The sequence below is a fragment of the Eleutherodactylus coqui genome, chromosome 7, assembly GCF_035609145.1.
Source record: "Eleutherodactylus coqui strain aEleCoq1 chromosome 7, aEleCoq1.hap1, whole genome shotgun sequence".
Taxonomy (NCBI): domain Eukaryota; kingdom Metazoa; phylum Chordata; class Amphibia; order Anura; family Eleutherodactylidae; genus Eleutherodactylus; species Eleutherodactylus coqui.
The window spans coordinates 179,661,143-179,676,504 of NC_089843.1; positions in this window are offsets into that span (position 1 = coordinate 179,661,143).

Sequence of the window (15,362 nt, forward strand, 5' to 3'; positions counted from 1 at the left end):
AATTATGAGCCATACAGAAGTTATCAGAAATTATTCACTTACCTGTTCCGTTGCTTGCGTCCTCGTCTCCATGGTGCCGTCTAATTTTCAGCGTCTAATCGCCGGATTAGACGCGCTTGCGCAGTCCGGTCTTCTTCTTTTCTCAATGGGGCCGCTCGTGCCGAAGAGCGGCTCCGTGTAGCTCCGCCCCGTCACGTGCCGATTCCAGCCAATCAGGAGGCTGGAATCGGCAATGGACCGCACAGAAGCCCTGCGGTCCACCGAGGGAGAAGATCCCGGCGGCCATCTTCACCAGGTAAGTAAGAAGTCACCGGAGCGCGGGGATTCAGGTAAGCGCTGTGCGGTTTTTTTTTTAAGTCCCTGCATCGGGTTTGTCTCGCGCCGAACGGGGGGGCTGTTGAAAAAAAAACAAAACCGTTTCGGCGCGGGACAACCCCTTTAATGTATACTTGTTTATTTTTAAAATGAGTAAATTTACACTAAAAAAAGGACCGTAATGGGTTCCTCATTTTGTTTATAATTTGTAACGAAGTCAATGGGAGACTCGAGCATTTTTCAAGCTGACCAATGCTCCACATAGGGTAGGTTATGTGAAACACCTGAAAACCGCAGTAAGTCATGGAAACAACACAGAAACAGATAGGGAACAGCAGGGGCAGCATGCATGGATGCATCTGAGACTCCCAGGTTGCACCAGGGAGCCAAATAGGGGGCAAGAACCTGGCGGTCACCCCCCTAACAATTTACTTGGGACAGACCATAAGCAGCAAGGCACACACGCTGGCACCACACTAGGTGCAACCAAGGCCAATCACCGCCTGCGGGTGACAACACAGCCTCTTCTCCTGGGTTACATGCTGGCATTGTGGTCCAATCCCCCGCACGAGCTTGCGTCCACAGCGCACACAAAATTTTCCCTGCACAGCGTTCAGTTGCCCTCATACCATGCGGTCGCTTGATAGCCACCCCAGACTCATGTCTATTTATAAGCGCGTCTTGGTCGAGGAGGAACCGGAGACACACTGCAGAGGGTTGGCAGGGCCTGGCAGCGACCTTCTTTGAAAGTGTGGGCGATAGCCCACAATGCTGAAGAGAATTAATGATAAATTGACGTACGATCATCATTCCAATCCCGTGCCTCCTCCGTCACAAAATTGTCAGGAGCCGCAAACGTGGGCATAAAAGGGACTCAGGTGCTTTTCTGTAGCAAGAGTATAGCAAACCCCTCAAACCTTCCTATAGTAAGTGTATAGGCGGACCCCTGTAACATATCTGTAGCAAGAATATAGGCGAACCCCTCAAACATTTCAGTATCAAGTGCATATGCGGACCCCTGTAACATTTCTGTAGAAAGTCTATAGGCAAACCCCTAAACCTTCTTGTAGTAAGAGTATAGGCAAACCCCTCAAACCTTCCTGTAGTAAGTGTAAAGGCGGACCCCTGAAACATTTCACACACAGGTGATCACTTGACGGTGACATCACCATAGGTCCTGGTAGTTTCCGTCAGCTTATCTAGTATACAGTTTCTACAAGACTCCAGAATGGCTCCTCCCATAGCAGTGATGTCACCACAGGTCCTTCAGCCCACCGAATCTTCATGGTGGTGGTAGATCGGTGTCTCCTGTCAGGACTGCTGAGTTGTGTCTGACATAATAATGGCTTAGTTGCATTCTCATTTTGTTATTTTTGTCCTCCCCTTCCAAGAGCCCCAACTTTATTCTTTTTCTGTCGGTCAGGCTCTGTGTTTTATATATACTATAGAACCAGCAATGACATCACCAGGGGCGGAGCATGAGAAGTACCCACACACATACATATATACAAACAGACAAGTGGTCGTTAGTAGTTTGATTGTGTGTTAACGCCTTAGTGACCAGCCCATAGTCTTTTTACGTCCTGCCCAAGTTGGCTTTAATCCCTGAGGATGTAAAAACATGTGTCCTGCAGGGATTAAAGCCACGTGGGCTCTGGACGTGACAGCTCCATGCTGTCGGTGCCCACAGGTAGCCGACAGCCTGGAGCTGTCATTCCGAGCTGTAGGGAGTCCCTACCCCGGCAATCTGATTGGCGCTATGCAGTGGATAGCGCTGATCGCATTAAAGTGTAAAAAAGTTTTTAAAAAAGCTAAAGATTCAGCTGCCCTCATGGATCGGATCCATGGGGGCAGCTGAGATTACTCACCCCCTTTGTTCGTGGTGTTCTGTGGTGAACTGGTCCTCCCGGACACGTCGCCACTCTTCTGCAGTAAATTTAAAACCTCCTGGCTCCTGAAGGTAGCCGGGAACCAGGAGATGTCCAATGGATAACAGTGATCATTTAATGTAAAAAAAGAGTGTAAAAAAGTAAAAAAAAATAGTTTAAAAAAGTTAAAAAAAAGTTTAAAAAGCTTATGTTTCATCTCCCCTCACGGATTATATCCATGAGGGAGAATGAAAGTACGTACCTAAGGCCCCCGGATTTATTTGCGGACCTTACCCCAGCTTCTGCGCAATCACCCTTTGCCAAAATGGAGGACGCATGCACAAAAGCAGTGGATTGCCAGGGTAATTTAAATTCTCCCTGCTTCTGGCCACAACACTTAGCCAAGAGTTTGGAGATTTCACGGAGAGCCGCGGTGAGCGGTTCCTGCTCACGTGTTCGCAGTTATCCAATGGATAATGGTGATCACGTAAAAGTAGATAAAAAATTGAAGTTTCATCTCCCCTCACCGATGCAATTGGTGAGAGCAGATGAAACTTTTTACCTGAGGCCTCCGTATTTCAACCCTGACGAGATCCTCCTCCGTGAACCTTCTGCACATGCGACCGCCGGCAAAATGCCGGACACATGCGCAGGAGACCAGGAAATTTAAAATCTCCTTGCTCCCAGAGACAAAGGGTCGCCAAGAGCGTGGAGCAGTGACCTCGTTGACCGGTCCCTAATCACATGATTAAAAGGTAGCGATCTCATGTGACCGGATAGGAATTACGGATTCCGCATGCGTCTGATCCGCGGTAATATGCAGATCAATTGCATTGGATTACACAATTCCCCTCACATTAGTGGGTCGGAATTATGTAATCCACTCGCAGAAAAGAGAACGCAGCAGGTTCTATTTTACTGCGGATATACCCGCAGCCCATATGCTACTACATTGTGTATGGGCTGCGGGTACCAGTGTCATCGGTAATCGACGGTGTGAGAAATACAAACAAAAAAAGTGTACTGCGAATGACTGCCTGTGTAAGTATGCAGTATGCAGTTATGCGCAGTACATTACGCAGCCGTATGCAGGGCCACGGCCAGGCTCACAGCTGCGATCCACTGTGGGCCTCCGCAAGCGGATTTCACATACGGCCGCGTTAGCCTGGCGTTATTCAGACCGTTACCTGTAGTACGTAATTTATGAGAAGCCCCGGGAACGCTCACCTTCCTGCAGTTCCAGGAGCAGCTTGTTGAGCGCCTTCTGTCTGAGACCGCCGAACCTCAGCAAGCTTACAAAGCCTCACAGAGCGCCACTTTTTCAGCCCATCCTTGCCACTGAGATAAAAAAAAATTTTATTGCCCCATGTACCCATCCCAACCAGGCCCCCGTAATTACCCCTGTCTTTGGAAATACCACACAGTTCACATTATTACTTTTATTTAAGATTTGGGGAACGCCAAAAAGAGTGCGCGGGAGAAAGGGGGGGGGGGGGTTATTTTTAGGGAATCAATTTTTATTCCTTACAAGTGAGCAATGGGACCTGCAATTTATTCAGTTGTGCCCTGCAATCCAACAGGTGTTCCCTCTATTATAGGCCTTGCCATGGGTTCTGTAAGTAGATTAGGGCCACAATGGGTATGTTTCTGAACACAGGACAAACGGGGGTATCCATTTTGGGGTGAAAGTCTTCATTCATATGTACACTGTACAAAAAAAAAGTTTTTAAATTGACAAAAAAATGAAAATCGTATTTTTTTCCCTTCTGCTTTGCTTAGATTCATTTAAATACTGGGGGGCAAAATATGCAGTACACCCCCAGAGGAATTTGTTAAGGGGTCTAGTTTTCAAAATGGGATCATTTGAGGGGGTTCCTTCCATTAAAGGCCTTGTGATGTGTCCTGTAACATAGTAACATAGTATGTAATGTAAGGCTGAATGAAGACAATGTCCATCTAGTCCAGTCTGTTTATCCTCCTATGTTGTTGATCCAGAGGAAGGCAAAAACCCCAAGAGGCAGGAGCCAATTAGCCCTTTTGGGGGAAAATTCCTTCCCGACTCCCTAATGGCAATTGCACTAATCCCTGGATCAACCCCTAATAGTTCCTACCTGTCCGTATAGCCGGATTAACAATTAACCTAAGATTTATATCCTGTAATATCATTCTGCTCTAGAAAGACATCAAGTCCCCTTTTAAACTCCTCTATGGATTTTGCCATCACCACATCCTCAGGCAGAGAGTTCCACAGTCTCATTGCTCTTACAGTAAAGAACCCTTTTCTGTGTTGGCGATGAAACCTGCTTTCTTCTAGACGTAGCGGATGCCCTCTTGTTACCGTCGCAGTCCTGGTTATAAACAGATCATGGGAGAGATCCTTGTATCATCCCGTCATGTATTTATACTTAGTTATTTGATCGCCCCTTAGCCGTCTTTTTTCTTGAGTAAATAATCCCAATTTTGATAGCATCTCTGGGTATTCCAGTCCCTTCATTCCATGTATTAGTTTAGTTGTCCTTCTTTGAACTTCCTCCAGCACTGTAACATCTTTCCTGAGCACTGGTGTCCAGAACTGTGCGCAGTATTCCATGTGAGGCCTGACAAGTGCCTTATATAGTGGAAGGATAATGTTCTCATCCCTCGCCCCTATACCTCTTTTAATGCACCCCAAGACTTTATTAGCTCTTGCAGCAGCTGACTGGCATTGGTTACTCCAGTTTAGTCTACAATCCACTAGTACCCCCAGGTCTTTTTCCACCTCACTTTTCCCTAGCAGTACCCCATTTAGTGTATATTGGTGACATCTGTTTCTCCTGCCCATGTGCATAACCTTACATTTTTCAACATTGAACTTCATTTGCCATTTTTCTTCCCAAGCCCCCAGCTAATCTAGGTCCGTTTGTAGCCGTACCTTGTCCTCCGTTGCATTGATTATATTGTATAATTTTGTGTCATCTGCAAATATTGATATTTTAATGTGTAGCCCCTCTATCAGGTCGTTGATAAATATATGGAACAGAATGGAGCCTAATACTGAACCCTGTGGCACCCCACTAGCAATGGTGGCCCAATCAGAGTATGAACCATTTATTGCCACCCTCTGCTTTCTATCTCTGAGCCAGTTCTTTACCCAATCCGAGCTGCCTCATTTTATATATCAGCCTATTATGCGGCACGGTGTCAAATGCTTTAGAGAAGTCCAGATATACGAGATCAATAGACTCTCCCAGGTCTAGCCTAGAGCTTACTTCATCGTAGAAGCTGATCAGTTTGGTCTCAGATGATCGACCCTTCCTGAACCCATGCTGGTGAGGAGTTATTCCGTTGTTCTCCTTGAGGTATTCTACTATGGCGTCTCTCAGAACCCTCTCGAATATTTTTCCAGTCACTGAAGTGAGACTTACGGGCTGTAGTTACCAGGCTCACTTTTGGACCCCTTTTTGTAAATTGGAACCACGTTGGCAATGCGCCAATCCAATGGTACAACCCCGGTCTTGATAGTATCCACAAATATTAGATATAGCGGCCTAGCTATCTCATCACTTAGTTCCCTTAGTACCCTTGGGTGTATACCATCTGGGCCTGGCGATTTATCGATTTTAATCTTCTTTAATCGGTTCCGCACTTCCTCCTGCGTTAGGTATGAGATATTTTGTGCGGGGTTCATTTTATTCCCCTGCATCTCGTGTGGCATTACCTTTTCGTTTGTGAATACGCTTGAAAAGAAACTATTTAATAGGTTTGCCTTCCCTCCATCATCTTCAATGATTTCTACTGCATTACTTGTTAAAGGGCCAGTGCTCTTGGTGCAAATCTTTTTGCTGTTAATATAGTTGAAAAATAGTTTCGGGTTGTTTTTGCTCTCTTTGGCGATCAGTCTTTCTGCCTCCTCCTTAGCAATTTTGATCTTATCTTTGCATATTTTGTTTTTTTCCCTGTACGATTTTAGTGCTTCTTCGCTGCCTTCTTGCTTTAGTAGTTTGAATGCTTTCTTTTTTTCATTTATTGCCCCCCCTTACCGTCTTGTCGAACCACATTGGTTTCCTTTTACTCAAAGTTCTTTTATTTTTAAAGGGAATGAACTGCTCACATAAGGTGATTAGGATCCTTTTAAACTTTTCCCATTTGTCCTCTGTACTTTTATTTTTGTAAGTAGATTAGGGCCACAATGGGCATGTTTCTGAACACAAACAGGGGTATCCATTTTGGGGTGAAAGTCTTCATTGATATGTGTGCTGTACAAAAAACAGTTTTTAACTTGACACAATTGCTCAAAAAATTAAAATCGTAATTTTTTCCTACTGCTTTGCTTAGATTTATTCAAAAATTGTGGGGTTAAAATACACAGTACACCTGTAGATGAATTTGTTAAGGGGTCTAGTTTTCAAAATAGGGTCATTTGTGGGAGTTTTCTATGGTTTTGGGCGCTCAAGAACTCTACAAGTGTGCTATAGGGCCTAAAAGGTCTTCAAGTAAAATCTATGTTCTGAAAGCCACCAATTACTCTTTTTATTTTGGGCCCCGTTGTGCATAGAGACATAAGATTAGGACCACAATGGGTATATTTCTGAAAACAGGACAAACAGTATCCATTTTAGGGTGCAAGTCTTCATTCATATGTGTGCTGTAAAAAAAGCTGTTTTTAAAATGACAGAATTGCCAAAAAAAAAAGAAAATCATTATTTTTTCTTTTGCTTTGCTTGAATTCATTCAAAAAGTGTGGGATCAAAATACACAGTATACCTCTAGATTAATTCATTAAGGAGTTTAGTTTTCAAAATGGGGGCTTTGTGGGGGTTTTCTATGGTCTTGGCCGCTCAAGAGCTCTACAAGTGTGCTATGGGGCCTGAAATGCCTTCAAGCCAAATTTCTGTTCTGAAAGACACTGACTACTTTCATTTTGGGCGGCGTTGTGCATCCAGATATAAGATCAGGGTCACAATGGGTATGTTTCTGAACACAGGACAAACAGGGGGGTCCATTTTGGGGTGTCAATCCTCATTTTGTATGTGCACTTTATGAAAAAATATGTCTTTAAAATGACATTTGCAAAAATATGAAATGTTATTTTTTCTCCTCTAAATTGAATTAATTCCTGAAAAAAAACCGTGGAGTCAAAATACTCATGACCCCTCTTAGTGGATACATTAAGGGGTGTAGTTTTTAAAATGGGTCATTTGTGGGGGTATCTATCATTTGGACACCTATGAGCCTTTGCAAACTTGGCTTGGTGTAGGAAAACAAAATGTTCCTCAAAATGCTGAAAAGTAATGTTACATTTGTACGTCTCCTAAATGGTTAAAAAAAACAGAAAAGTTTTTCAAATGTGCATTCAGAATAAAGTAAACAGATGGCAATATATATCTTAGCAAAAATCTGTACAATATGTTTGCACATATTTGATATATTACAATTAAAAATGTGAAAAAATGACAATTTTTTCAAAATTTTCCGAATATTGGCACTTTTAATAAATATACACAAATTCAGACTATTTTCACCACCTAAATGAAATACATGTGGCAAAAAAACAATGTCAGAATCACTTCGATATGCAAAACCTTTACAAGCTATTCTATGTTAAAGTGACACATGTCAGATTTCCAAAATTTGGCCTGGTCATTAAGGCGCGAACAGACTTGGTCACTAAGGGGTTAAACCCAGTATGCTACATTTAACTTTGAAACCGAAATATGACTTGACTCTAATGTATGTACATAGGTTATATGTGGACACTTTCATTAGAAATACAAGCAGTGCATATGCCTTATAGAGGGAAGGACCACTTGAATCTTTTCTCCACCTGAAATGTACAATATGAAGAAAATAATTAGTTGAAATATAGCTGTTTGAGTCCTAATGAAGATGGGGGAAGGATAAAAGGGTTTTATGTGGATTTTTATAGATCAAAGGTTTCTATTCATGTATATCTCCTGATAAAGCCGGAAAACGTGAAACTGGTAGGGAAGCAAAAGCTTTTGATTGGTGTTTTAATGTGTTTATGAGTTTTAATCTTGTTAATGTGATAAATAAATGTGTCATTATGTTCTATGAAGTTCTGTGCAGTTTTTCCACTGCTTCTTGACACAAATGTAACAGAAAACAAAGATTTGTGAATGTTGGATTAGAGGGATCTGTACATTTTTGTTATCTATTGTGACCTGTAGGCCTCATGTCCACTCAAAAAATACAATCCGCACAGAATCTGCGGCGGATTTTGCGCAGATTTGCTTTAAATGGCATTTTTTTTGCATGCAGATATCCGCACACATTGCTATCAATGTGATAGCAATGTTGCCGATCCGCGCAGATTCAGCGGCAAATGGAGCATGCCACGTTTTTTCTCCCACGCATGAAAAACGCAATTCTTTTAAAATTCCATCCGCGGGTGCAAAAATCAATTTAATGAACCCACGGATGGCAATGATTCCCTATGGGCAAAATCCGCTGCGGATTCCGCGGAATCCGCAATCCCATTTACCCAGTGGACATGAGGCCGTAGTGTTTCAGTGAAAAAAGAGTAAGGCCGCCTGCAGACGGCCAGGTCAGATCCCGCTGCAGTGACCAGTGTGGCTCACCTGCTCTCGGCCCCCTGCTCATCACACTGCGCTTCCCACTGCTCCCAAATGTAGTCTGCGGGCTGTCAGATGTGGCACAGCAGCGCTCACCACTGCCGAACGCCCCCTGTCACCTTCCTCCACTGCGGATCAGGTACTGGGGACAGAGGGCCCACGACACCACCACCAGGGACAGTCACCACGGGACTGCTGCACGGGAGTGGAGGCCATCAGGTCCTGCACTATAGGGAGGCTGCCGCTGGCTACTGCACCTGTGAGCCTGAGGATTGGGAGACAGCCAGCCAACAGGGGGCGTCAACCACCTGTCAAACACCCTGTATCTTGGCTCCACCACTACTTCCGGTGGTTTCAAGATACAATAATACCAGGCCACTGTAGCTCCAATTAGCCACTTTGTAAGAGACTAACAGCTCAGTAAACCAGTTGCATTCTGCTGTTAATTCATTTTCAATATTGCTTCAGAAATTATCTGTCTAATTATATGTTGTGTATGTAAGATCCTGATTTGATGCAATTTAGGCTTTAAATTCCCTACATTCAGATAATTTTGTTGCAATGCTTAAGTGAAAAAAGAGTTGTCATGCCCTTTCAGTCCGATTGGAGTAATCGAGAAATATATCCAGAGACGGAGAGCAGGAAAACACAGGGACCTGCCAATAAAGCGGAGAACCTGCCCTGAATAGGGTGACCCCCATAGCTGGAACCTAAATTGTTGTCCTGAACGTCCCTTCGTGTAACATGAAAGACATGAGACAGTCGTAGTCCAAATCCATAAAAGGAAGGTATAAAAGATGTACCCTGAAGCACTGCAGGTAAAACACTCCTCTCCTAACCACTGAGCAAGACGAACATACAAATGTATTACTGGCATCCTCTGCAAATAGGAGCTGAAATAAATGCCTTAAGTGAGTCACTGATAGGCTGACTGAGACAATAGACAGCTCAGCCAGCCTATCAACTTTAAAACAGAAGGGAGATGTTTCTCCCTCGGTGTCCAGCGGTAAGTGCCACTGTGAATGCATTGACAAGTGCATCACGTGCTCCAGAATGGCACATATGCCTGATCACTTTATGGCGCTAATAGTAAAGCATATAGATGTACATATGAATGTCCATACAAAAACTTGGGGGGGTACTATCTGTCTGCAACTATTACAATCAATCCCCACATTTATTTCTGTTTGAATCAGGCATGATGTTCTAAACTATACAGGATTACAATGTATGTTCTGTCTTAATAATCAACTCTCTTTGGCTTGGCTCTCCCAAATTCCTTGCAGGCTGCAGCTTGCTATACTTCACATGCTAGACAATTAGGGATTGTGAACGAAGGACATTCCTGGGGATATTAAGGAATGTCATTTTTTGGGATAAAACATACTTAATTTGTCTCCAGTAATATATAGTAGACTTGTCTTATTTTTTGCCTGTTTCTGATTCTTTAAAAGTAGCCATAGGGCTACATAATGTGCAGCTATGTGAAATATGCTTGCTCTATATAAACGGGTAAAATAGATAAACAAAAAAGACAACATAAACGGTTTTCGACTGTGACTGCATTTTCCATTAACAGTCCTTAACATCGTGGCCAACACAGCTCCAGTCTGCTTGGTCCTCTCCAACCTGTCCTCACAGCCGCCAGCTGCAGCTAGTCTCTAAATTTCATCTGCATTGCTAGCAATGTTCACTTTGTAGTTAGTGATTGAGGCAATTATGGACTTTGGCACTGTTTCCACTAAACTCAGCAATACAGAATTGCATCAAATACTAACCTATAGCACCCTAGTGACTATCTATAAAGCAGCTATATATTCAGGGCCACATAGCATCCAGGTCTAGTGCAGTAAAGGTTATCTGCATCTCTAATGGTCTAGTGCAGTAAAGGGATTAATGTCTAAATACTGATTTATAGCTATAAATTTATTAGTGTCAGCATTCCTTGTGATCTACTGCAGTGAACAGGTAAATTCCAGATAGCTTGGGGGAATGAAGTGGTTAATTTCAGTATAACCAGTGGTCTAGAACAATGAAGGGTTTAATTCCAGTATCCATGGTGCCTTGGACACTAAAGGGGTTAATGTAACTACCCTGTTTCCCTGAAAATAAGACCTACCCCAAAATAATCCCTAGCATGATTTTTCAGGATTGTTGAGGATGCAGAATGATTTTTCAGGATTTTCAGGATGCTTGAACTATAGCCCCTGCTCCAAAATTAAGCCTGGTGGCCGAGGATAGTGATGGGATTAATGTTAGTATTCCTGGTGGTCTAAAACAGAATTGGGATTAATGTCAGAATCTAGGGCAATGAAAGTGTTAATGTCCCTGTTGAAAGATAGTAAAAGGTTCCTGTTGGTCCATGGCAGTGACAGGGTTAATTTCAGAATCTCTGGTGGTCTAGGAAAGTAAAAGAGTAATTTTAACCCCTTAGTGACCGGGCTTTTTTGCTTTTTTCCATTTTTGTTTTTCCCTACTCCCTTTTAAAAAATCGTAGCTCCTTTATTTATCCATCGACGTCGCTGTATGAGGGCTTGTTTTTTGTGGGACGAGTTGTATTTTTCAATGGCACTATTTATTGTACCATATAATGTACTGAAAAACTTTTTAAAAATTCTTAGCGGAGAGAAATGGAAAAAAAAACGACATTCCACCATCTTTCGGTGCGTCCTGTTTCTACGACGCACAAACTGCAACAAAAACGACCTAATATTTTTATTCTATGGGTCAGTACAATTACTACGATACCAAACTTATATAGTATTGTTTTTGCTGTAGTACTTGTATTTTTTTTTAAGATATTTAATTTTTTTCAATTATTTTCTGCGGTCATTTTGTGCGCGCGATAACTTTTTTATTTTTCCATCGACGTAGTTGAGCAAGGGCTCATTTTTTGCGGGATGTCCTGTAGTTTCCGATAGTATCAATTTGGAATACATACGACTTTATGATCGCTTTTTATTGCGTTTTTTCTGGGAGACAGGGTAACTAAAAAAATGCATTTCTGGCGTTCTTTATGGTTTTTTTCGGACGACGTTCACCGTGCAGAAAAAATAATGCACTACTTTGATAGATCGGACTTTTACGAACGCGGCGATATCAAATACATATTTTTATTTTATGATTTAGATTTTTTAATAATAGATATGGCAAAAGGGGGGTGATTTAAACTTTTATAACTTTTTTTTTTTACAATTTAAAAAACTTTATTGATCTTTTTTTTAACTTTACTTTGAAGTCCCCCTTGGGGACTTTAACATGCGATGCTTTGATCGCTCCTGCAGTATGACGTAATGCTATAGCATTACGTCATACTGCTTTTTTACAGGCAGTCTATGAAGCCACCCTGCGTGGATGGCTTGATAGGCAGTCTGCTAAGGCAGCCCTGGGGCCATTCATTAGGCCCCCGGCTGCCATGACACCTGCATGGATCCCCTGATCTCACCGCGGGGGGGCCGTGCGGGACCCCCAAACAGCGTTCTGGGGATTTAAATGCCGCTGTCAGAATTGACAGCGGCATTTAAAGGGTTAATAGCCGCGAACGGCTGAGCGCGGCTATTGCCCGCGGGTGTCAGCTGTAATAAACAGCTGACGCCCGCGCTGTATGGAGGGAGATAGCGGCGCTACCTCCCTCCATACACGTCCTGCAGCTGCAGGACGCAAAAACACTATAGGGTGGTCACTAAGGGGTTAATATCCCTGGTGGAGGACAGCAAAATGGTTAATAGCTACATACCTGAAGTGTAGTGTTTAGCCACCTCTCTAGGCTCTAGCATTGCTCTGGCTGCAACTTTCTGTTTTCTCCAGGCATTGCTTATACAGATGGAGCAGGGAAGGAGGAGAGGACAGTACTCTGTATGCCTGAAAGCAGCCCTTCAAGCCTGGGACAAAATTCTATCCATGGATCGGGGGGGAAGCTGGGTATATTATCTGCCATTGTTCTTCCCTACTGTTGTCCTTACAGTCTGCCAATTTCAGGCCTTGTTTTCAGTCGTCCAATCATCTCACTACCTATGGCATACCTATTGCGAGCAGCACTGGCCAATCAGAGAGTAGGTGTAGTACATCAGTAGTCTAAGCAGTGCACTGTGTGGTTTAAGGAGTTAGAAGATTAAAGTGGTCATCACAACTGGAAACAGGGTGCAGAATCGAGGGACAACGGCATAGAACACCAGCTGCAGGTACTCCCCTCAATGGTCCCTATATAGAACTTTTTCCAGGACCTCAACAATTCTCTCAGATTGTAGAGAGTAATTCAGGAGTGCTCTGACCGATCATTAAAGGGAACTTGTCATCAAATATAAGCACCATAAATTATGTTAGAGTGCTTATAATTCACGGGACGCAGAATCTGGGGAGTCTCCTTTCATACTCACCCAGTCCCCCATTCCTGTGATATTCCCTGGCAAAGTCTGCCTGAGTATGCAACAGAGCTCCCTGGACTCCACGTCATCTAAACTATAAACATAACTTTGTTTATGGTGCTTATAGTTGATGATAGATTCCCTTTAAGGGGAGAGTCGATGTATAGTGATGGGGCCTATTGGGCCCTCCAGCCTAGAGGATAGTCACAACTGCAACCCCTATAACACCACTGAGTCCAAGTCCTTACTAGAAAGATAGTACTGTCTCTTCAAGGAACTGATCAGTTTGGCTTGTAACATCAGTAAAAATAGCAGTACAGTTGTTACATCTACAAGTTGAGAGTTACCCCCTTATACTTTCCCTGAGTTTAAAGAGTGCGGTCCACAGCACTCCACTCACTCCTCCAGAATTGCCAAGAGCAGTTGTGTGGTGGGTGATACTGCCACCTCCTATTTCTGTAGGACTTTCTCCTCCACTTCGATGTCCTTCTGTGGCTGCTTCTCCTGTGGGCAGCTGCGCATGGCTAGACTTGTGGTTGGTCTTGTCGGCTTTCGCACATGAACAAAGCCACACATCATGGGTTTGGAGGTTCTGTATGACCTCCCCATATCGGTGGCCACTTTCTTATCCAGACTACTATGCTTGTGGGAAAGATTCCACACTGTTCTTAAAAGGTCACTGGTCACTAACTCTTGAAACACTCGTTCTTGCGGAATAGCTAATTTAATAACTTGCAAAAGTGTAATGCACTTTACCAAGGCCGCTGTCACATGGCCACGAAATTCACGCGAGATTTGTGCAATGTAAGATGTGCAAATCTCACGTGAATATGAACCCAATTCTTTTGAATGGCGTCATACAATGGCGTCATACACTCGAGCAATGCTTTGTCATACCGCATCACAGTGCGGGAAAAAAATTGCTGCAGGTCCTATCTCTTCGTGTTCATCCATTGATTTCAATGGGATCTTTAATGCATTGCAGGGCTCTTGCATGACGTACGGTGTGCATTGGGTAAATTGGAAACTCTTCCGATCCTCTATTGAAACTCGCGCGAGAGGACTGGAATTTCACAAATGTGATGTAAGGTATTTTTGCTTGAAAATCTCGCATTCACCAATAATTTGTGCAATATCACACTTGCCCGTGTGTAGGTAGCTGTTAGGTTGTGCTTCTGGGACTTGTAGTATTAGTTCCAGGAGCACATTTCCACCGATGTGGGAAGATTGAGCTGGCTGGTTGTGGAGTTCTCCAGCCAGCTAATCATCTCTGGTCTGTTGCATATAAATATCAGCTCTCTGGCTGGAGCTAGGGTTCCTAGGAAGCAACAGACCGCATAGGGAAGGGGCTAGTGACTGGGGGGCGAGAGGGTATAGCAAGGGTTAATTGAAGAAGCGACCGGGGGAGGGGATTTGAGTAGAGGAAGCAGAGAAAGGAAGGGGAGGAGTCGGCAGTCCACGAGGAGAAGAAGAAGGGAGAAGACGGATGGACCCAGGCTCTGCAAAATCTAGGATTTTAACCTGCAAGCCTTAGGATACAAAACCCAAGACCCTGCAAACGGAGGAGTGAAGACATGGCGGTCCCAAGACAGAAGCCAGCGCAAGTCCCAAGACAGAAGCCGGTGCAAGTCCCAAGACAGAGGTCAGTGCAAGTCCCAAGACAGAAGCCGGTGCAGTCCCAAGACAGAAGCCGGTGCAGTCCCAAGACAGAAGCCGGTGCAGTCCCAAGACAGAAGTCGGTGCAGTCCCAAGACAGAAGCCGGTGAAGTCCCAAGACAGAAGCCGGTGCAGTCCCAAGACAGAAGTCGGCATGGAACAGCTGATGCTACAGATAAAGGAAGCGGTGGCTGCTGCAAATGGCCGCTGAAGTCAGCGCTGCATCGTCAGGTAAAGCCGGGGCCGAGAGAAACCCTCCGGAGCCGGCAGCCGCCATGGAGCCCCGCGGAAGACCCATTAGAAGAAGGCTTCCCCCTGCCAGGCTGAGCCCAAGTCCAGCTGCGAAGAAAGGGGGAAGAGGTGGGAGTCCCGGAGGCAGGAGAAGTGGCGGGAACCTTTTGGCGCGGTCACAGCGCAAGGGACAGAGGCGCAGCGGGGGCGCACGTACTGGCGGCGCCAAAGCGCCGCAATCGACCGAGGATGGACTTACCGGGAGGATGCAGCCGGCGATCGGTGGTGGTAAGTCCAGCGCGGGAGGGGGGTTCCCCGTGGCTGTCCGACGGGCAGTAGCGGGACAGCCGATGCCG